The sequence below is a fragment of the Spermophilus citellus genome, assembly GCF_964194105.1.
Source record: "Spermophilus citellus genome assembly, chromosome: 2".
NCBI lineage: Eukaryota > Metazoa > Chordata > Mammalia > Rodentia > Sciuridae > Spermophilus > Spermophilus citellus.
Genome location: NC_138183.1, coordinates 144,746,398 through 144,769,882, shown reverse-complemented (window position 1 = coordinate 144,769,882; position 23,485 = coordinate 144,746,398).

The window sequence follows — 23,485 nt, the reverse complement described above, 5'->3', positions numbered from 1 at the left end:
CTTATTTGAAAGCACACAAGATCAGCAGAAGATGTAAGTCCTGAATTAGATACTAATCCATTCCTTGGATAGCACAGTACTTCACTTTGTTCTCTCTTGTCACTTGTTCTATGATATTTTCTGTATGTTGTTTGACTCTCCTGTGTCCGGTTGTTTCATCACAAAGAAAATAATTTCCTTACATGACATTTAAGGTTTCATTGGTTTTTATCTACTTACATCTAAAAGGATATAAGCATTTATTGCTCTGTTTAGATATAGCCAATTCTTTTATCATGGCCCCAAAAGATTTTTAAAAATATTTTATTTAAAGCAGTAAATTCTATTCTATTTGTTATGAATTCTATTTGTTGTAAATTATTGTTATCTCTATTGATTTTGTTGTATGTGTATTTATGTGCAAGTGTGAATTTTTATTTGTATTTAAAGTAAGTACCCGTTAGTGCCCTGAAAATAGCTATAAATGTAAATTAAATCTAATTTTGTGATTTCATAATGGGGAAAGGGTTGATATGAGATATAATATGTCTTATCATGTGTTGATAGAATCAGCAAGTATCTGGTTAAATTTCAAACATGAAGATCATTCTGGTTGATAAATTGAGCCTATGCATTCCTTCATGAAATTCACTCTGAGTCTCAATTTGCTTACCCTGAATGTGCTGCTCAGTTTAAGTGCCTGATTTAAATCTGCTTTTCACCATGTCCTGGGCAAAGCTATTTCTGACCACTGAAATATGATTGACAAATTTGATTGCTGTTTCTTGGAGGGGAAAGGAGTCTATATTCAGGATATTTAGCCATGTGAAGCCTCAACATGAATAACTTTCACTGTTCTGTCATTTCCAGTCAAAGGTATCTAAATACAGTGTGAGTGGCAAGTGTCACTTTTATTGCTAACTCTCTTTAGAGGGGCAACGTTAGAGGAAAGTGTTTAATGCAGTGGTTTAGGAAGCATCAGCCTCATCATGAACACAATGAAGAAACTGATGTGGATAAAACTGTCCACAAGCATGTGAAAGAAGCTGTATGATCACATGTGTATCTCATTCGTAATTAACTTTTCTTGGGAATTACAATTACAGAGAGAATCCAAGACGTAAACACTTTAACAAGCTCCCTTGTATTACCTAAATCAATCCCAGTCTTATTAATCCACTTTGCCTCGTAACACAGCTCACAGATGGGGACCAAATACTAGAGGGAAATAATCAATGTCATAGTGTGCATGAGAAGCATCTCATAGGAATTATTCCTTTGAGATTAATTAATATAAAAAGTACTCTTCATGGTGATTTCCTTTGAAATGGTGTGAGTGGCAAGAGAACATTTTGTAAATGTGTTTCTTGTTAGGAGCTTTCCAATAATTTAAGGAACAGGGTTATTTTCTCAATTTTAGCAAATGATGTTAATGGGAATGACCCATGGAAAGCACACCCTGGTGTCGAGGGTACACATTGTCTATTGTGAGAGACATGAGGGTAGAAGAGGGTTTGGGAGTGGGACAAACTTAGGGCTGAATGCCAGCAAGACCACATAGGTGACACTGAGAATACTGCCTAAGCTCTCAGTCTCATTTTTTTGAAACCACAAATGAGTGATAATAACAAATTCTTTGTATGAGAATTAAATGAGGTGAGAACATAAAAGACCAGGCAAAGCATTCAACTCAAATTGAAAGCTCTATAATATAATCTTGGCTGATCACAACCATTTACTGGTGGTAGCTTTACTTCATTCTGTACAAACTACAGTTACATTTTTAATAAGGCTCTCAACTTGCTTATCTATTATAAATCCCGTTCAATCAAATGTACCCTTTCCTCTTGTGTTTATGCTTCTGTCAAATTACTTTTACAAATCCCTAATTTTTTGTAGCAGTTACTAGCAGGAGCATTGATATTTCTGATGTTTCCTGAGAATTTGGGCAAATTAGGAGGTGGGTCATTTTATGACTTCTTTTTTTCTGGCTTTGCATTGTCCTATATTTTAAAAAATTAATAAAATAATTAATAAATTAATTACAGTAGAATGTATTTTAACATATTGTACACAAAAGGAGAACACCTCCTCATTCCTCAGGCTCTATGTGGTTCAGAGTCACTCTAGTAATGTAATCATACATGTACATAGGGTAATAATGTCTGTCTCTTTCTAATTTCCTTCCCATCCCCACAACCCCAACTTTCCCCTCACTCCCCTCTACACACACAAAAAAAATTCCTTCATTCTTCCCTATCCCTTTGCCTCACTATATATCAGCATCTGTTTATCAGAGAAAATATTCAACTTTTAGTTTTGGGGGACTGTCTTATTTCACTTAGCATGGTATTCTCTAGTTCCATTTGTTTACCTGCAAATGCCAAAATTTTATTCTTCTTTAAGGCTGATTAATATTCTGTTGTGTATGTGTACTGCATTTTCTTTATCCATTCATCTTTCGAAGGGCATCTAGGTTGGTTCCATAGTTTCACTAGTGTGAACTGAACTGCTATAAACATTGATGTGGCTGCTTCACTATACTATGCTGATTTTAAGGCCTTTGGGTATAAAACAAGGAGTGGCATAGCTGGGTTAATTCCAAGTTTTCTGAGGAATCTCCATACTGCTTTCCAGGTTGGTTGCATCAATTTGTAGTCCCTACAAAAATATATGAGTGTATCATTTTCCCCACATCATTGCCAACACTTACTATTGCTTGTATTTTTGATAATTGCCATTCTGACTGGAGTCAGATAAAATCTTAGAGTAGCTTTGGCTGTATTTCTTTAATTGTTAGAGATGATGTATTGTCTTATAATTTGTTAATTGTAGCTGAAACCCTAGTACTGGTTGAATTGACATAAACTGTGCAATTCCAATGTTAATTTCAATAATTACTATTTTTAATTTTATATTTACTTTTTAAATTCTTCTTTTTTTAGTTACACATGATAGTATAATCTATTTTGATATATTGATACAAATATGGGATACATCTTATTCTAGTTAGAATCCAAGTCTTATAGATGTACACCATGGTAAGATTCACTGTGGTATATTCATATATGTACATAGGAAAGTTGTGTCAGATTCATTCCACTATCTTTCCCTTTCCTATCTCCTTCCATTCTCTTCATTCTTCTTTGTCTAATCCAATGAACTTCTATTCTTCTCTTTCTCCCCCTTATTGTGGGTTAGCTTCCAAATATCAGAAAACACTCAACCTTTGGTTTTTTGGAATTGGCTTATTTCACTTAGCATGCAACATCTATTATTTTTATGGAACTATGATTTCAAGAATTCAAAATGATTGTGAGAACCATTATGAGAAAAAGATACTTAGCCAATTTTGCTTCAATTTGACATATCACATAATTATAAATTAAAATACAAAGTGTTTGTATTAAATTAAAATACTTTGTTATATACAATACTGGGTGTGATGGTTAATAGTAAGAGTCAGCATGATTGGGCCAGAAGTGACCATAATTATTCAAATATTTTTCTGAGTGTATCTATGAAAGTGTTTTCAACGAGACTAACATTTAAATCAGTAGACTAAGTAAAGCACATTGCCTTCCTAATGCAGATGTCCACCTTCCAATCAGTTTTAAGGCTTGAATAGAACAAATAGATCAAATAGGAAAGAAATCTGGTGGTTTTATTGATTGACCCAGCACATGGTTTTTTCCTGCTCTTAGACTGAAATTTACCCCACTGGCTTTCCTGATTCTCAGGTCTTCAGAGTCACACTGAGCTTATATTGACTCTCTTTCATCTCCAGCTTGCCAACTGCAGACTTGGGATTTCTTAGGCTCCATAGTTGTGAGCCAATTACTTGTAACACACACACACACACACACACACACACACAGAGACACACACACACAGTCTTTGGTTTATGATGAATTGAATTATCTTTTTAACTTCACAATGGTGCAAAAATGATACATATTCAGTAGAAACTGAATTTTGAATTCTGAGCTTTAAACTTTTCCTGGACTATCAGTATGTGATATGATAGTCTCTCATAATGCTTGGCAGTCACAGCAAGCCTCAGCTCCCAGTCAGCCACAGGATCTGTTCTCCCTGAGTCTCAAGAGGGTGGAGGAGGAGGAGGAGAAGAGGGTTTGAGAGATAGAATTGTGGGGGAAGGAGTAGGAGCAGGGGCAGGGACAAGGAAAAGCTTCACCCATGGAGGAGGAGATTCACAGAGGTCCTGGCAAGTTAAGATATACGGCTGTTGATCTGGATGGCTATGTGGCCCCGGCTGAAAGACAATATCTCTTACTTTTGAATTAGTGGGAAGTAGAAAGATCCTTATGGGGGCCATCCGACTCCAAAGGTGGGCCATTCTGAGGCACAGAGAGTCTGCCAGGTCCGGCGTTTTACTGAAAAAGAAAGATTCTGAGCCCTTAAGCAGACTTCGGTCCAGTGATCAAGGGTCAGGGACAGAGGCGTTGAAGTGCTCTGTCCCATAATGAAAGATACACAAACAGTGAAAGCAACGACACGTGACACAGACAAGATAATAAAGACAGACAATGGACGTCCAACACTGAGACCAGGACTGAATAGCCAGCAAAACCCGATGGGCTGGCAATACCGAATCCGAAACAAAATATCACCAAGTCAAGGAGACTATTGTTCCTTGATTTCCCGAATCCTCTGGGGTGTCCCCCAGGGATGTGGCCTATGGTTCTGTGACACGTCTCTCAGCCACCGTCGGAAGGAGCTCACGCTCTTCACCGACAGCCACTTTGCCAAGCCCTAACCTGAAACCTGAAACCAGAAAGAGGCGCCTTACTTACCCCAAGAGGAGCCCTTTGGGGTCTTTCTTCCACTGCTGCCAGATCTCGCTGGGGCCTCCAGATGTAAAGGTAAGGTGAGCGTTGGAGGAAGAGACCACCAAGAGACTGTCTCATGCAATAGCAAAGAGTTTATGGGGGTCCAGCATGCTGGGGCTCAGAGCTCACTTGAATAGAGCAGAGAGTCCCGGGAACAGCTTAAGCAGAGCTTATATACTTTCCTTGGAGAGGGCAGGGACTTCACATACAGCATAGCCAATCATTGCATGGTTTCTGGGAGGGGTTGTTTTCGTAGAGCAACCAGATGATCAGGGGAGATTTCAACATACATTTAGTGGGCATTTCCGGGAGTTGTTTTCAACTTCTACATGAGTTTCAGGTTCCAGGAAAACAGAACTTAATTCTTACATTCTTAACCTTTTCACAGGTCCCATGGGACCTCCCCCCACGTGATCCTGCTTCTCTTTCCAGCTCCATCTCCCTTCCCACCCGTCATATACCTTTCTGCCCTGGGAATACCAGATTCCCACAGACCCTGCTTATTCTCCTCTGGACTTTTTGCTCCCTGACTCAGGAGTGTCGCTTACCACATTTCCACCACACTGAACACCTCCTTATCCTCCCATGTGGTCAACTCCCCTACTCTGAGACAAATAGTCCTTTCAGTTGATTTCCCAGTTTCTAGAACTCTGAAGCAGATGAATTTGAAACAAATTGGTCCCAGTGACAGGAATAAAAGTGATTTCAACAACTATAAATTTGTATAAAGTGGAAAATATAGTGTTCTACAGATTTAATATATTATTTTTAGAAAGTTGCTCTATTTGAACTGGTATAAAAGTGATGCCCTTTTAAATAATGCCACCCTCCCACCATGAACAACTAAAGTTCAGTTAAGTATAAATTAAATTTAAAAAATTAACCTGAAAAACCCCAGCATGATGATCTGCCACTGACTCTTATTTTAATATTGACATTTTTTTCCTCCCCCTCTCCCCATCTCCAAACTGGGGGGAAACAGGATTACTTTTTGTCCCCATACAGTTATCTATTCTTGAGCACACACCCACCATGGGAGTGAAGAAATTCAGAGATGGGGATGGCAGCAGAAGACTTAAAAATGATTATATCCCAGATTAACAAGTGAAGAAGATCGGGCACACCTGAAGTCACATCATTAAAAACCCTCTGTTCCCCCTGATGTGCAGAATCACAGCCTCTGGGACAAGAGTCCCCTGTGTTTTTCCTTTGCTTTCAAAGCAATTAAGCTTATGTTTATCAACTAATATACAGATAAACAAATGGGTATATCCATCCAACAGAAATTATGTGTGGATTTGTGTATGTACATATACATTGTATTTATATAAGATTTTGATATTAGGGATGGAACCCAGTATTTAGTTATTGAATAAACAATACAGGAAGCCTAAATCAATTATTAATTGATTAGTTATTTTCTCTCTTGAAAAAATGTTAATAGCAATTATACTTATTTTCTGCATCTATATTGCTTGTTGAGATGTGCATATATATGCATGTTTGTCTATAATATATGTATAATATAAAATATATAATACATATACATATATATCTACATATATCTATATCTATTATCTATCTATATCTATATCTATAACTATATCTATATATCTATATATCTATATCTGTAACTATCTATCTATCTATCTCGCTATCTATCTATCTATCTATAAAGTTAGGGCTGATGCATTAAGACTATGTAGGAATAACAGTTAACAAAGAGATGTGCTCCTTATAAGTAATCTTTATTTGAAGGTCCTTGGAAAGATCAATTATTGCTACAATTAAGAAATCAAAACCAGTTGACTTGTATCTAATTTTTCCTATTTTATTTCATAGAGTGCTGTGTGAAGTTCTCCTCAGCCTTAGAGATTCACAGATATTCAAGAGCACAGTGTCCATGGTTTGCAGGAATCACTTCTTTGATCCTGGAGATTTTTGAGTCTCTGGCTCCATCCCAGCTGTCTCCTTGACCTCATCTGTTTTTGGAGCCTGCTGCCCAGCAGGGATAGCAGGAGTGGTCTTGATATTGAGAGGAAGGGTCCCTTCACCTAGGATATGGGTGCCTCAGAAGAGACTCCTCCCTTTTTATTGCCCTACCTGTGTAAATGCAACTAAGACTGTAAACGGTGCTGTATGGGTGTGTGGCTACTGGCCACAGGCTTTTAAATAGATTATAAGTGTTTGATGTTCTAGCACCCTGAATGATTCTAAGATGATTGAGTAAACATACTAATTTTTAAATTATCAAGCTAACTTTCATTGTGGTGAAAAAACAGATACACACCAGCTTTTTTTTTTTGTTAAAAACAATCATGAACATGGAAATCTGTGAGGAGAAGTGCATGGAGTACTGCATACATGGCATACCTTATGGGTGTCTGAGAGGCAAAGCACTCCCCTGTGCTAGGCGTGTGAGTAGCATACCATTCACCCCATAGGCACAGCCCTAGGCATGAGGCCACATGTTGCAGTACCAGCACTTGGTCCATGGCCCCTCCTTGATTGGTTGCTGCCAGGACGTTGGACAGAAATTGTATTGGTGGCTGCCTATAGTCTGCTTATTGCCTAAGTTTATATACATGGTAACTGTGCAATAAAATCAGACCCGCTTCCTGCTTGGTCTCAGAAGTTCTTGATTAGCGACTGTACATCCACACTCTCCTCTACCCTGTACCATGGACCTCCTCACTGGGTGAGAGAGAGCCCACAGATATTCATCTCCAGGAACTGTGATTGACATGGTGATAACCAGGAAGCAATAGTATGATGGTCTTAGTTTTGCATCTGAATCTATAACATTCTCAGTTCACCTTGGCAAAATCACTTAATTCCAATAACTTCAACTTAGAAGGATTTTCTGATCCTTGACAACTAATTTGTTCTGTTCCTCACCCTTGACCAGGAACTCTTCATTTGGATTTAGAAATTGTGATTAAGTTTCTTAATCAAGTATTTGTGTCTGTGACAAAACCAAGGTTAATTTTAGTGTGCCCCTAAAGCCCCTTCAAGTGTGAATATGAAAGTAGCAAGTTATGTGTTTGTTGCCAGGTTGGAGTCATCACAAATCAAATATGAATTATGCCCTATCAAAATGTTTAATTATTGAATAGCCTGAAGAGGTTTTCTGTTTTTAAAAATGATTTACTGTTTTTAAAAGGGACAATATAAAAAAAGATTCTCTTACGCCACTTATCCTTAAGAGCATGGACAAATGATGCATTATAAAGTAATATGAACATTGGATAAGCCACAAAATACAGTTATTCTTACACTGTCAGCTCTACTATCCATGAATATATCAGAGCAGTTACTTATAATTTTTTAATGTAAGGAAATAATCCACCATGAGTGAGAATCAGCAGGCAAATGACATCAGGATCAGACATTCAAAAATATTACAGAATGAAATGGTGTAAACATTCCATAGTAAAGTATGCTTAAAGGGGAAAATTATTAATGGAATAAAAGTCATAAGAAAAGAAACTAAGAATGTTGAATTAAAAGATCAATTTAGATTTTGATATTTAACAATGGTAAACTTCACAAAAATAAAGGAAAATTGGAGGAAGTACCAAAGAGCAGTTTACACCCAAAGAACATGTTTAACTAGAAAATACATGAAAATATCCATGGTTTAGTTGAGAGCCATAAAGATATGGAAGGGAAGAAAGTAAATGTTCAGAAAATTATAGGACAAAATAAGATCTTGCATATCAAATAGAATTTTCCTTAGAAAAAATGTGGTTGGGAATAATAATCAAAACAGACTCTGAGATGTTTGAAAATCATAATTTAAGCAAGATCAATGAAAATAATTCTTCACTTAGGCATATTATAGATTTAAGAATACTAGGGGGCTGGGTTTGTGGCTCCGTGGTAGAACACTTGCCTAGCATGTGTTAGGCACTTGGTTCTATCCTCAGCACCACATGTAAATAAAATGAATAAAATAAAGGTCCATCAGTGTCTAAAAAATATTTTTAAAAAGACATTTAAAAAAAGAATACTAGGAACAAGAAAATTTACAACAATTGGAAGAATAATATGTTTATAAAAACAAATCATAAATGTATTATTTTTTATTCAATACCAGTAGTAGAAACCAGAATAAATTCTATTGTATCCTTAAACTGTGCCAAAGTAATCAAAGTAGAATTTGATTCCCAGCTAAGCTATCATCAAGGGTGTCTGAAATACAAACATGCTTACATGTATACATAGGGAATACACTGAAAGCCTTGATTTCATAAGTAATGAGTAACTGCTAGGGTATGTTAAAACAAGGTAAAGTCCTATTTTAAAATTGATATGTGTGTGTTCAATGAAAACTCAAAAAGATAGATCTATAATATTATAATAACATTTACACAGTAAAAGTTTAGAGGATTAAAACATTTTAAGGTTGTTCAGTTACTGGGGAAAAAAGAGGTGCTGGATAAATTTAGACTTAACATTTTATTTTCATAATTGAGTTGTGTGAAACCACAATAGGAAATAAAACATATCAATAGAAGGGAAGGAATGAAGTAACAATAAGAAGGGTAGAAACATTGATCAATAGAGTAGCATGCAGAGAAGGACTAATTGAAAAAGGTAAAGTATAATAAAGTCTTACCTAGGATTGTACACAGCCTCTTCAGTTACTGCCATTTGTATCATGCAGCCAGGACTTTGAACTCTCCTTCTGCCAAATGTTAACTGGGTGAATTCTCTGAATCTCAGTTTCTTCTATAAAATGAGAATAATACTACTTATCTTAAAGGATTGTTTTCAGAACCCACAATGAAAGTAGGGTTTTACCATAATCCCTTACTTTGCATCCTTGGCTTATAGTTTTAACACCACTTCTTTTTTTTTTCCTTTTTCTTTTCTTTTTTTTTGTAATTCTTAGTGAAACAGCATTTAACATTACCACTTAAATTTTGTGTCAAAAATACATTTGTAAACTACTAGCATATTAGAATTTTGTTATCTATGACTTCCTTTATTTTTCCAGATCCTTTCTGCCAGGATTGGCAATGCCTAGCTCATCTTGCAGATTGGCAATGCAGAATAGGCTGCATGGGATTCAGAATGAAGTGAGTGGAATAGACAGGTGATAATTTACCTTTCCTACCATGTCCTCTTATTCCCTGCTTTCCTGCCTCCATTGATAGTACATATTTTGAATCTTCTGAAGTTCACATTCTCCTTATATTTGGTGTTTGGACAAATGGAAATAGGATGATCACTTCAAAAAGTATTTAGACTCAAACACAATTCACATTACACATTGTTAAAATAAGTTGCTTACTCTTAAGTCTATGGATCACTATAGTTTTAATGACTTACAATTCAACATAACTCTACCAATGCCCTAAACTTTAATTTTCAATGCATTCAATGAACTAATAATGTATCTGTTAAGGGGTTAAGTGCAAAAATTGTTTTCCTGATGCACATACAACTGAAATTTTATCCATCCACTTGTTTTTATTTTCATCTCCTCCTCCATATCTCATACTTCCTGACATAAGGAATACAAACTTTTTGGATTACAAAATTTTCACACAGGAAGTTGCAAGGATGATGGCCTTTAACCTATAAAATCTTGGCAAAATATAATGAAGAAGTACCAATGTTTTAAGTTGAATAAATCATGAAGAAAATTCAGCAAAAGAATAACTATTATTTAATTTTCAGTTGCTTTTAGGATACCATTAGAAACTGCACAAATATAGGGGCTGCTATTTTTTAAGGCCACAACAGCTAGCCAAAGTGGAATCCCTTCCTGGGATGCCCAGTGCTAGTGGGATTCATTGCTGGTGAAAAAGCATCATCTCATGATTTTTCTCTTTCCTTCCTTCCAACTGAAAATTAATTATGATACTGAAAAAAGGAAGGCATGGAGAGAAGGAAGGGAGTTACAAAAGCAAGAACACATATCACACACTACAGCGCTGCTATTTGAAAAGAGTCACAGATTTGTGCATCAGATAGCCCTGAAGATGACAGTGGCCTTGTCCAAATCAGTGTACTGCAATCCTAAACTACATTTCAGATAGAGAATGACCTGGCTGACATCAATGTCCTGCAAAAGGTGCCAGATGAGCTGACTCTAGCCAGAGCTGAACTGGAGATGCTGACTGAGAACCTGATGGAAGAGTTGGCCTATCTGAAGTAGAATCAATCATGAGGAGGCCAAAATTTGATTTTTTCCTCCCAGACCTCAAAATTAAAACATCAGGTTTGCAAATATGGAGTTAAAACACGACCTGTTTAAGTTTCCATTTGTTTTGGAAGTGCCCATGCATGTACATTGCTGCTACTGCTGTTTATAATGGTTCTTACTAAGGTTTAATTAATCAGAGACACATTCTGATTTTGTCATTTTCATTATAGACAATAAATTAGGTAATAAGAATTTTAACTCTCTTGATTTAGTGATTTTGAAAACATTATATATATATATATATATATATATATATATATATATATATATATATATAATTTCAAAAGTTAGAAAATAAAGAAGTCTACCAATAACATAAAATGCTATCTGTGTCACACATGGCACTCTGATGGACCACAGTGTATACCAGTGACTGGTGTAGAGAATAGACACTGGCAGTAAGTTTTTATTCAATTTTCAGTGATTCTACCAATTCTGCAGGATTAGACACTTCTTGCAGCCCTTGGCTTAACAGCTGTAGATGAAATCTCTCTAGCAACTTGCATACCAAGCCTCCCCTTCCTGTACAGACAGGACAGTGGATTCTCTAGAAGGAGGGTTAACTAATCCTTCTGGCCCATAGACACAGCATATAGAGTCCATGGTCACTTAAGTATCCTGTGAAAATATCTTTAGTTGTTATTTTTTTGTTGTTGTTGTTTGTTTTTAGTGTGCCCAAGAACATTTACTTTTATTTGTTCTAATTAGTTATATGTGAAAGTGGAATACATTTTGACACATCATACTTAAATGGAGTACAAATTCTCATTCTTCTGGTTGCACATGATATAGAGTTATTCTGGTCATGTAATTATATTGTAATGGGCCAGGCTATATGGATAATAACCAATCAGACTCCATTTTGCCCTGAGACTCCACATCATGTAAGAAATGCTTCTCCCAGGGAAATCTCCACCTCTACCCATCAACAGTAGCTTAGCATAGCATGTTTGGCAACACAAAATGGCAATTCTTATACAATGTAAAAGTGTTTTCCTTTTGGTTCCCATTTTTCTTGGACAGTGTGTTCTGTCAAAGATTGATTATCTAGATATTAGTAACCATTCTTTACCATTTACATGACATTTTTGTCCATGCTGGGTGAACAAACAACAACAACAAGAAGTAACATTGTCTTTAAAGTTACCAATGCAGTTTTGTTTCTAGGTCATCAAACAGTTGTTGAAAAAATGTGAATGTCTATAAAATGTCTAATATCCATTGTTTCTAGGATTTTTCCTCAACTGAAAAAAAAAACTGATACTGTTCAGTGCACTTCTCTGAAATCTTTTATTTTAAAAATAAGTAAATTTTATTTAACATATATAGAATTAATTTTAAATAAGTTTGTTAGAGACAACCAATTGGCTTACAAAGTTAAAATGTTAACTGCTAAATATAACATCAAGAATTCTTGACTCCTAAATTTTATAGGGTAACATACTTAAACACTAAAAGTGTTTTCCTAAATTGATAAATAAAAAGAATTTAAAATTATTTTGTGTTGTCACTAAAAATGTGTTTTCCATTCTGCTTATGATTCTAGATCTCATGACATTTGTTTATGGTTTTGAATTATACAAACAGCCACTTATTCTTTAATGTGGTTTTGGACTACAAAAACTGTACTCACACCCCAGCTGGGGGTTGAAGGGTATAGACTTGCAGCCTACCTATCCCTTGGATGGTGGATCTGGACTACCATCTGGTGAATAAAGTTTTCATCTCCTGCTTTAAAATCAACTCAGTAATTTATTGCAATGTCACCTTTACAATATATGCACAGAGAGTAATAATTTGCAATTAATTCTGTTCTTATTCCTCCTTTCATACCCCTCTCCCCTTTCACTCCCCTTTGTCTAATCCAAAGTATCTCTTTTTTTCCCTAGCTCCACTTCCTTATTGTGCATTAGCCTCCACATATCAGAGAAAAACATTAGGCATTTTGTTCTTTGGGATTGGCTTATTTCGCTTAGCATAATATTCTCTAGCTTCATCCATTTACTGATAAATGCCATAATTTCATTCTTCAAGGATGAGTAATATTCCATTATGTATGTGTATTACATTATCTTTATTAATTCATCTCTTGAACAGCACCTAGTTTGGTTCCATAGTTTGTAACTGCTTTGCAAATATAACCTCATGACATCTTCACCTTATCATTGTGGAGAAGGTTCATTTACTAGGCTCATTTGCTGGATGAGAAAACGGAATCTCAAGGAATTCCACCTAATTATTCAGAGATATTTTGTAAAGCAGAAATAGAAATCTAGTTCCATCAGCAGCCCCAATGCCCCAATGCACAGTTCATGGGTGAACTTATCTTACCAAAATCTTAGCCACAATCCATTCTGAGCAGGTCCCAGAAGGAAATCAGGCTGGCTCTTCCCAGAGCCCTCTGGACAGAAGTTGGCCTCCTCCACTCTTACTGTTATTTTTTCTCTGATTGCCTGGCTCCTCTCCAGGCTCTTCAAGCTGTCCTCTCCCATCTTTGTTGTTCAGTGACATCACTTGTCATTCATGTTTTTATAGACCTCTGAGGAAGAGAAAATCCACATGGATTTCAGAATGGCTCAAGATGTAAATGACTGGTCATAATTGGACACCCTAAAAGGGGATGGTATTGATGGCACAGGGGTATAAATATCATGATGGGCCAGAAAACTCATTTACAGAGCAGCCAAAGGTCTATATAGATCCATAAAATGGCTACAAACAACCTGAAAATCTAGGTAGTAACTCATCTGGAGCAGTCATAACCTCTTTCTGCTGGAGAAATATCAGTGGCTTCTTTTGGAATTGAATTAGGTGTGAAAAATAGCTCCTATGCCATTTGGCTAGGAAAAATGTTAATGATGATGAAGGTGATAATGCAATAGCTTATATTCATAGACCACTTTGCATATATTAATTCACTGAATATTCACAAAGTCCTTTCACTGACTGTCCTAGTCAGTTCTAGCTGCTACAACAAAATACTCTCAGCTTAAGAAACATTTATTTCTCCCCATTTGGGAGGGTGGGAAGTTCATGGTCAAGGTACTGATAGATTGAATTCTTGGAAAGAGCCCTCTTTTTGCTCATAGCTGGCTGCTTCTCACTGTATTCTCACTTGGTGGAGAGCAAGTAAGCCCTGGTAATAACACCTGATCAATGTGTGTGTGTGTGTGTGTGTGTGTGTGTGTGTGTGTGTGTGTATGTGTGTGTGTGTGTGTATGATTACATTGAATTAAAAACAGGTGATTAGATGATATATGCAAGTAATATACAAACACAGGTGTCAAAATAAAAGCTGAAACCAAGTTTAGGAAAAAATTTCAGTGTGGGAATAGAAAATATTTCCCAGGAAGAGGATAAAAGTGGAGTTTTTTCCTGATGATATCAACTTTTTAGGAGATCTAATAGATATTTATGAAATTTAACATGATAATTTAGAAACAATGATATATGCTTATATTACACATGTATTACTTTATTCTGATTCCACATTTAGAAATCAGTTTTTAACTAAAACTCATCATAGTCCTCTCCAACATTGGTGTTCTTTTACCCTCTCCAAAAAATTTGGAGTCTTAAAGGCAGTTTCCAGGACTTGGGTTCTGTTCCCTCTAAGGCGAGGGAAAGACGGGTCCTTGTGAATCAGGATGATCTTGACAAACCACACTGAGGCCTTCATGTGGCTTAGTATACTTGCAAGTTCATCCTACAGGTGTATGTTTGCGACCACCACAATGTGCATTCCTTTTAAATGACTGAACAACACTTGTACACAACACTATCCATAGACTCAAACCCAAGGCCACATTCCAAGGAATCTTAGCAATTTGTACTTTCTATCTGATCTACCCCAAGCATGAATTGCTGATTTAATAAGAAATAAAACAAGAAATAAAGACTGTGTTTACCTTTGTTAGTAGAAAATAAAGAGTTTGGCCAACCTCAGACCCCAGGACCACTCAGGTGTGACCCACATTTGGTCACCCTGTCCATCAATGCAGTCAGTACCCTGACTCCAGAGGCAGGCAAGATCTAGGAGGGTGTCCATTTTTCCTCCCTATGCAGCAGGAAATGGTGACAGAAAGAGGAAACTGAGAATTTCCCAGCCTGTAAGCCTGTGGGGAGGCCTATGGTGGAGGACATAAACCCATCTTCCAGCCATTTTCTCAAAAGCACTATGATTTGATGACACTGGGGAAGTGAAGGAGCTTCTGGTTCTGGCCACTCCAGAGGAAAGTTCAAGATAAGTGCCAATTCAGCTGTGTGGCATGAGGAAGGACCTATAGACTGAGCCCCAGGACCATGTTCTTGGCAACCCAACTCCAACTTTGTCACCCACTGCATGTCTGTGCTGCACTGGCCCATCAGGTGATTCCATTACTTCCAGGACCCTGATTCCCAATGCAGCCTACTGGGCAGCACCTCGAACTGGGTTCAGAAGGATACCATGCCAGGAATTATCCCACCAGGAGAGATGAGCACTGCCACAACCTCACCCAGCGGCCTTCACTGATTACTGAAGGTCCAGTGGACCCAGAAAAGGCCATGGGCAATGCAAGGGGCCCAAGGAGCACCCACATGGGACAACAGTCCCAGGTGAGGCTCCCTCCAACCTCACTCCTCCAGGTCCCCACTCACTGATATTTTGCCCAGTTCAGAAGCAAGCCCAGAACTCCACCAGTGAGGAGGAGGGACAGTTCTTAATAGCTGAGCATGGAGGAGCATGCAGGGCTGCTTAGTGGGTTATGGGAAGCTTGAGCTTGAAACCTCACAGCTAACCCTGGCAGGGTGCCCTTCCATCCAGGAAAAGCCAAGACCCATGACAACTGGAACCTCCAAAGAGTGAATGCTGAGTGGATCTCTGGGACTTTAGGTGTCTGTGTTGGATTGGACTGGTGAAAGGTAACATATCTTACACTGTAGGAACAGTAGGAGGCCTAGTATTGTCCCCAGAACAGCTAAGCAATGAAGACAGTCAAACAATTGGAGAGCTGGGGTTGTGGCTCATTTGCAGAGTGCTTGCCTAGCACGTGGGAGGCACTGGGTTCAATTGTCAGCACTGCACAGAAATGAATAAAGGCCTGTTGACAACTAAAAAAAATAAATTTAAAAATGGGAGAATCTTGATAACCAAAATTCAAAGGAAGCAACCCAAATATGAATAAAACTCGATTTTGTGAGCACACAGCTGGGTTTTTCTGTTTTCCACACAAAGAGAAAGGACCATATGTCAAGAGCTTTGTAACGTTGTGAACAACTAATAAAAAACAAAAATTCTCTCTCTCTTTTAAAAAAATAAAGTGGCTGAAGTGGTGTTAAACTCTGAAAAAAAAAAAAAAAAAGAGAAAGGACCGTGCACAGAGGGTAGCATTCCCTCCCAGCCTGCCCTGCTGAACCCCTCAGCCAGACTATGGGGGATGCCTTAAATGCATTCTCAGCAGCTGTTCCCTCCACTGTTCCCAGAGGAAGTGCAGGAAGACACACAGGCCATGATCCCAAAGCTGCCACCACCTGCAAATGCTGCTCAGCCAGGAAACTTGCCCCCCAGCAGTTCTCCTTCTCACTGGCCAGGCCCAGACAGGACAGCAGACAGAAGTTTGACAGCTCAGGGGCGGGGCATGGGCTGAGGGATTCCTGCCATTGCAAGAGCTCCTGGCTGTCAAACTAAGCCCCGCCCACCCTCACCAGAGCAAGGCTAGATACAAACAAACCCTAGCTCACACCTTCAAGGGAGGACAAGGTGTCCTTGCCCAGCCCCAGCAAGCGAGATCCTGGAGATGCCACCACCACTTGCTCCCCTGCTGGTGCAACACCTATCTAATGACATTGCTTTCATCCCTTCCAAGATGACCCGGAAACCTCACTGGGTCAGGAGGTGGACCAGCGGGATCTGAATCACCTCCCAGTGTCAGCACTCAACAGTCCCCCCAGGACCCACGCACCCACCAGGCACGCAGTTCCCTTGCCTATTTCTTCCGCATCTGGTGCACGCACCTGGACTTTGCACGTGCATGCAGACTTTGCACAGGCACGCGGAATTTGCACGCGCGCGTCCCTTCCTGGCGCAAGCCTGCCTCTTTTCCAGTATTGAGGGTTTTCCTCACGCGCTCGCGTGTTCTCCACTCATTCCTTCCTCAGCTGCGCCCTTTCAACAGTCTGACAGCTCAGGGGCGGGGCATGGGCTGAGGGATTCCTGCCATTGCAAGAGCTCCTGGCTGTCAAACTAAGCCCCGCCCACCCTCACCAGAGCAAGGCTAGATACAAACCCTAGCTCACACCTTCAAGGGAGGACAAGGTGTCCTTGCCCAGCCCCAGCAAGCGAGATCCTGGAGATGCCACCACCACTTGCTCCCCTGCTGGTGCACCGCCTATCTAATGACATTGCTTTCATCCCTTCCGAGATGACCCGGAAACCTCACTGGGTCAGGAGGTGGACCAGCGGGATCTGAATCACCTCCCAGTGTCAGCACTCAACAGTCCCCCCAGGACCCACGCACCCACCAGGCACGCAGTTCCCTTGCCTATTTCTTCCGCATCTGATGCATGCACCTGGACTTTGCACGAGCATGCAGACTTTGCACAGGCACGCGGAATTTGCACACGCGCGTCCGTTCCTGGCGCAAGCCTGCCTCTTTTCCAGTATTGAGGGTTTTCCTCACGCGCTCGCGTGTTCTCCACTCATTCCTTCCTCAGCTGCGCCCTTTCAACAGTCTGACAGCTCAGGGGCGGGGCATGGGCTGAGGGATTCCTGCCATTGCAAGAGCTCCTGGCTGTCAAACTAAGCCCCGCCCACCCTCACCAGAGCAAGGCTAGATACAAACCCTAGCTCACACCTTCAAGGGAGGACAAGGTGTCCTTGCCCAGCCCCAGCAAGCGAGATCCTGGAGATGCCACCACCACTTGCTCCCCTGCTGGTGCACCGCCTATCTAATGACATTGCTTTCATCCCTTCCGAGATGACCCGGAAACCTCACTGGGTCAGGAGGTGGACCAGCGGGATCTGAATCACCTCCCAGTGTCAGCACTCAACAGTCCCCCCAGGACCCACGCACCCACCAGGCACGCAGTTCCCTTGCCTATTTCTTCCGCATCTGGTGCACGCACCTGGACTTTGCACGTGCATGCAGACTTTGCACAGGCACACGGAATTTGCACGCGCGCGTCCATTCCTGGCGCAAGCCTGCCTCTTTTCCAGTATTGAGGGTTTTCCTCACGCGCTCGCGTGTTCTCCACTCATTCCTTCCTCAGCTGCGCCCTTTCAACAGTCTGACAGCTCAGGGGCGGGGCATGGGCTGAGGGATTCCTGCCATTGCAAGAGCTCCTGGCTGTCAAACTAAGCCCCGCCCACCCTCACCAGAGCAAGGCTAGATACAAACCCTAGCTCACACCTTCAAGGGAGGACAAGGTGTCCTTGCCCAGCCCCAGCAAGCGAGATGCTGGAGATGCCACCACCACTTGCTCCCCTGCTGGTGCACCGCCTATCTAATGACATTGCTTTCATCCCTTCCGAGATGACCCGGAAACCTCACTGGGTCAGGAGGTGGACCAGCGGGATCTGAATCACCTCCCAGTGTCAGCACTCAACAGTCCCCCCAGGACCCACGCACCCACCAGGCACGCAGTTCCCTTGCCTATTTCTTCCGCATCTGGTGCACGCACCTGGACTTTGCACGTGCATGCAGACTTTGCACAGGCACGCGGAATTTGCACGCGCGCGTCCGTTCCTAGCGCAAGCCTGCCTCTTTTCCAGTATTGAGGGTTTTCCTCACACGCTCGCGTGTTCTCCACTCATTCCTTCCTCAGCTGCGCCCTTTCAACAGTCTGACAGCTCAGGGGCGGGGCATGGGCTGAGGGATTCCTGCCATTGCAAGAGCTCCTGGCTGTCAAACTAAGCCCCGCCCACCCTCACCAGAGCAAGGCTAGATACAAACCCTAGCTCACACCTTCAAGGGAAGACAAGGTGTTCTTGCCCAGCCCCAGCAAGCAAGATGCTGGAGATGCCACCACCACTTGCTCCCCTGCTGGTGCACCGCCTATCTAATGACATTGCTTTCATCCCTTCCTAGATGACCCGGAAACCTCACTGGGTCAGGAGGTGGACCAGCGGGATCTGAATCACCTCCCAGTGTCAGCACTCAACAGTCCCCCCAGGACCCACGCACCCACCAGGCACGCAGTTCCCTTGCCTATTTCTTCCGCATCTGATGCACGCACCTGGACTTTGCACATGCATGCAGACTTTGCACAGGCACGCGGAATTTGCACGCGCGCGTCCGTTCCTGGCGCAAGCCTGCCTCTTTTCCAGTATTGAGGGTTTTCCTCAAGCGCTCGCGTGTTCTCCACGCATTCCTTCCTCAGCTGCGCCCTTTCAACAGTCTGACAGCTCAGGGGCGGGGCATGGGCTGAGGGATTCCTGCCATTGCAAGAGCTCCTGGCTGTCAAACTAAGCCCCGCCCACCCTCACCAGAGCAAGGCTAGATACAAACCCTAGCTCACACCTTCAAGGGAGGACAAGGTGTCCTTGCCCAGCCCCAGGAAGCGAGATCCTGGAGATGCCACCACCACTTGCTCCCCTGCTGGTGCACCGCCTATCTAATGACATTGCTTTCATCCCTTCCGAGATGACCCGGAAACCTCACTGGGTCAGGAGGTGGACCAGCGGGATCTGAATCACCTCCCAGTGTCAGCACTCAACAGTCCCCCCAGGACCCACGCACCCACCAGGCACGCAGTTCCCTTGCCTATTTCTTCCGCATCTGGTTTACGCACCTGGACTTTGCACGTGCAAGCAGACTTTGCACAGGCACGCGGAATTTGCACGCGCGCGTCCGTTCCTGGCGCAAGCCTGCCTCTTTTCCAGTATTGAGGGTTTTCCTCACGTGCTCGCGTGTTCTCCACTCATTCCTTCCTCAGCTGCGCCCTTTCAACAGTCTGACAGCTCAGGGGCGGGGCATGGGCTGAGGGATTCCTGCCATTGCAAGAGCTCCTGGCTGTCAAACTAAGCCCCGCCCACCCTCACCAGAGCAAGGCTAGATACAAACCCTAGCTCACACCTTCAAGGGAGGACAAGGTGTCCTTGCCCAGCCCCAGCAAGCGAGATGCTGGAGATGCCACCACCACTTGCTCCCCTGCTGGTGCACCGCCTATCTAATGACATTGCTTTCATCCCTTCCTAGATGACCCGGAAACCTCACTGGGTCAGGAGGTGGACCAGCGGGATCTGAATCACCTCCCAGTGTCAGCACTCAACAGTCCCCCCAGGACCCACGCACCCACCAGGCACGCAGTTCCCTTGCCTATTTCTTCCGCATCTGGTGCACGCACCTGGACTTTGCACGTGCATGCAGACTTTGCACAGGCACGCGGAATTTGCACGCGCGCGTCCGTTCCTAGCGCAAGCCTGCCTCTTTTCCAGTATTGAGGGTTTTCCTCACGCGCTCGCGTGTTCTCCACTCATTCCTTCCTCAGCTGCGCCCTTTCAACAGTCTGACAGCTCAGGGGCGGGGCATGGGCTGAGGGATTCCTGCCATTGCAAGAGCTCCTGGCTGTCAAACTAAGCCCCGCCCACCCTCACCAGAGCAAGGCTAGATACAAACCCTAGCTCACACCTTCAAGGGAAGACAAGGTGTTCTTGCCCAGCCCCAGCAAGCGAGATCCTGGAGATGCCACCACCACTTGCTCCCCTGCTGGTGCACCGCCTATCTAATGACATTGCTTTCATCCCTTCCGAGATGACCCGGAAACCTCACTGGGTCAGGAGGTGGACAAGCGGGATCTGAATCACCTCCCAGTGTCAGCACTCAACAGTCCCCCCAGGACCCACGCACCCACCAGGCACGCAGTTCCCTTGCCTATTTCTTCCGCATCTGATGCACGCACCTGGACTTTGCACGTGCATGCAGACTTTGCACAGGCACGCGGAATTTGCACGCGCGCGTCCGTTCCTGGCGCAAGCCTGCCTCTTTTCCAGTATTGAGGGTTTTCCTCACGCGCTCGCGTGTTCTCCACTCATTCCTTCCTCAGCTGCGCCCTTTCAACAGTCTGACAGCTCAGGGGCGGGGCATGGGCTGAGGGATTCCTGCCATTGCAAGAGCTCCTGGCTGTCAAACTAAGCCCCGCCCACCCTCACCAGAGCAAGGCTAGATACAAACCCTAGCTCACACCTTCAAGGGAAGACAAGGTGTTCTTGCCCAGCCCCAGCAAGCGAGATGCTGGAGATGCCACCACCACTTGCTCCCCTGCTGGTGCACCGCCTATCTAATGACATTGCTTTCATCCCTTCCAAGATGACCCGGAAACCTCACTGGGTCAGGAGGTGGACCAGCGGGATCTGAATCACCTCCCAGTGTCAGCACTCAACAGTCCCCCCAGGACCCACGCACCCACCAGGCACGCAGTTCCCTTGCCTATTTCTTCCGCATCTGGTGCACGCACCTGGACTTTGCACGTGCATGCAGACTTTGCACAGGCACGCGGAATTTGCACGCGCGCGTCCGTTCCTAGCGCAAGCCTGCCTCTTTTCCAGTATTGAGGGTTTTCCTCACGCGCTCGCGTGTTCTCCACTCATTCCTTCCTCAGCTGCGCCCTTTCAACAGTCTGACAGCTCAGGGGCGGGGCATGGGCTGAGGGATTCCTGCCATTGCAAGAGCTCCTGGCTGTCAAACTAAGCCCCGCCCACCCTCACCAGAGCAAGGCTAGATACAAACCCTAGCTCACACCTTCAAGGGAAGACAAGGTGTTCTTGCCCAGCCCCAGCAAGCGAGATCCTGGAGATGCCACCACCACTTGCTCCCCTGCTGGTGCACCGCCTATCTAATGACATTGCTTTCATCCCTTCCGAGATGACCCGGAAACCTCACTGGGTCAGGAGGTGGACAAGCGGGATCTGAATCACCTCCCAGTGTCAGCACTCAACAGTCCCCCCAGGACCCACGCACCCACCAGGCACGCAGTTCCCTTGCCTATTTCTTCCGCATCTGATGCACGCACCTGGACTTTGCACGTGCATGCAGACTTTGCACAGGCACGCGGAATTTGCACGCGCGCGTCCGTTCCTGGCGCAAGCCTGCCTCTTTTCCAGTATTGAGGGTTTTCCTCACGCGCTCGCGTGTTCTCCACTCATTCCTTCCTCAGCTGCGCCCTTTCAACAGTCTGACAGCTCAGGGGCGGGGCATGGGCTGAGGGATTCCTGCCATTGCAAGAGCTCCTGGCTGTCAAACTAAGCCCCGCCCACCCTCACCAGAGCAAGGCTAGATACAAACCCTAGCTCACACCTTCAAGGGAGGACAAGGTGTCCTTGCCCAGCCCCAGCAAGCGAGATCCTGGAGATGCCACCACCACTTGCTCCCCTGCTGGTGCACCGCCTATCTAATGACATTGCTTTCATCCCTTCCGAGATGACCTGGAAACCTCACTGGGTCAGGAGGTGGACCAGCGGGATCTGAATCACCTCCCAGTGTCAGCACTCAACAGTCCCCCCAGGACCCACGCACCCACCAGGCACGCAGTTCCCTTGCCTATTTCTTCCGCATCTGGTGCACGCACCTGGACTTTGCACGTGCATGCAGACTTTGCACAGGCACGCGGAATTTGCACGCGCGCGTCCGTTCCTGGCGCAAGCCTGCCTCTTTTCCAGTATTGAGGGTTTTCCTCACACGCTCGCGTGTTCTCCACTCATTCCTTCCTCAGCTGCGCCCTTTCAACAGTCTGACAGCTCAGGGGCGGGGCATGGGCTGAGGGATTCCTGCCATTGCAAGAGCTCCTGGCTGTCAAACTAAGCCCCGCCCACCCTCACCAGAGCAAGGCTAGATACAAACCCTAGCTCACACCTTCAAGGGAGGACAAGGTGTCCTTGCCCAGCCCCAGCAAGCGAGATCCTGGAGATGCCACCACCACTTGCTCCCCTGCTGGTGCACCGCCTATCTAATGACATTGCTTTCATCCCTTCCGAGATGACCCGGAAACCTCACTGGGTCAGGAGGTGGACCAGCGGGATCTGAATCACCTCCCAGTGTCAGCACTCAACAGTCCCCCCAGGACCCACGCACCCACCAGGCACGCAGTTCCCTTGCCTATTTCTTCCGCATCTGGTGCACGCACCTGGACTTTGCACGTGCAAGCAGACTTTGCACAGGCACGCGGAATTTGCACGCGCGCGTCCGTTCCTGGCGCAAGCCTGCCTCTTTTCCAGTATTGAGGGTTTTCCTCACGAGCTCGAGTGTTCTCCACTCATTCCTTCCTCAGCTGCGCCCTTTCAACAGTCTGACAGCTCAGGGGCGGGGCATGGGCTGAGGGATTCCTGCCATTGCAAGAGCTCCTGGCTGTCAAACTAAGCCCCGCCCACCCTCACCAGAGCAAGGCTAGATACAAACCCTAGCTCACACCTTCAAGGGAAGACAAGGTGTTCTTGCCCAGCCCCAGCAAGCGAGATGCTGGAGAT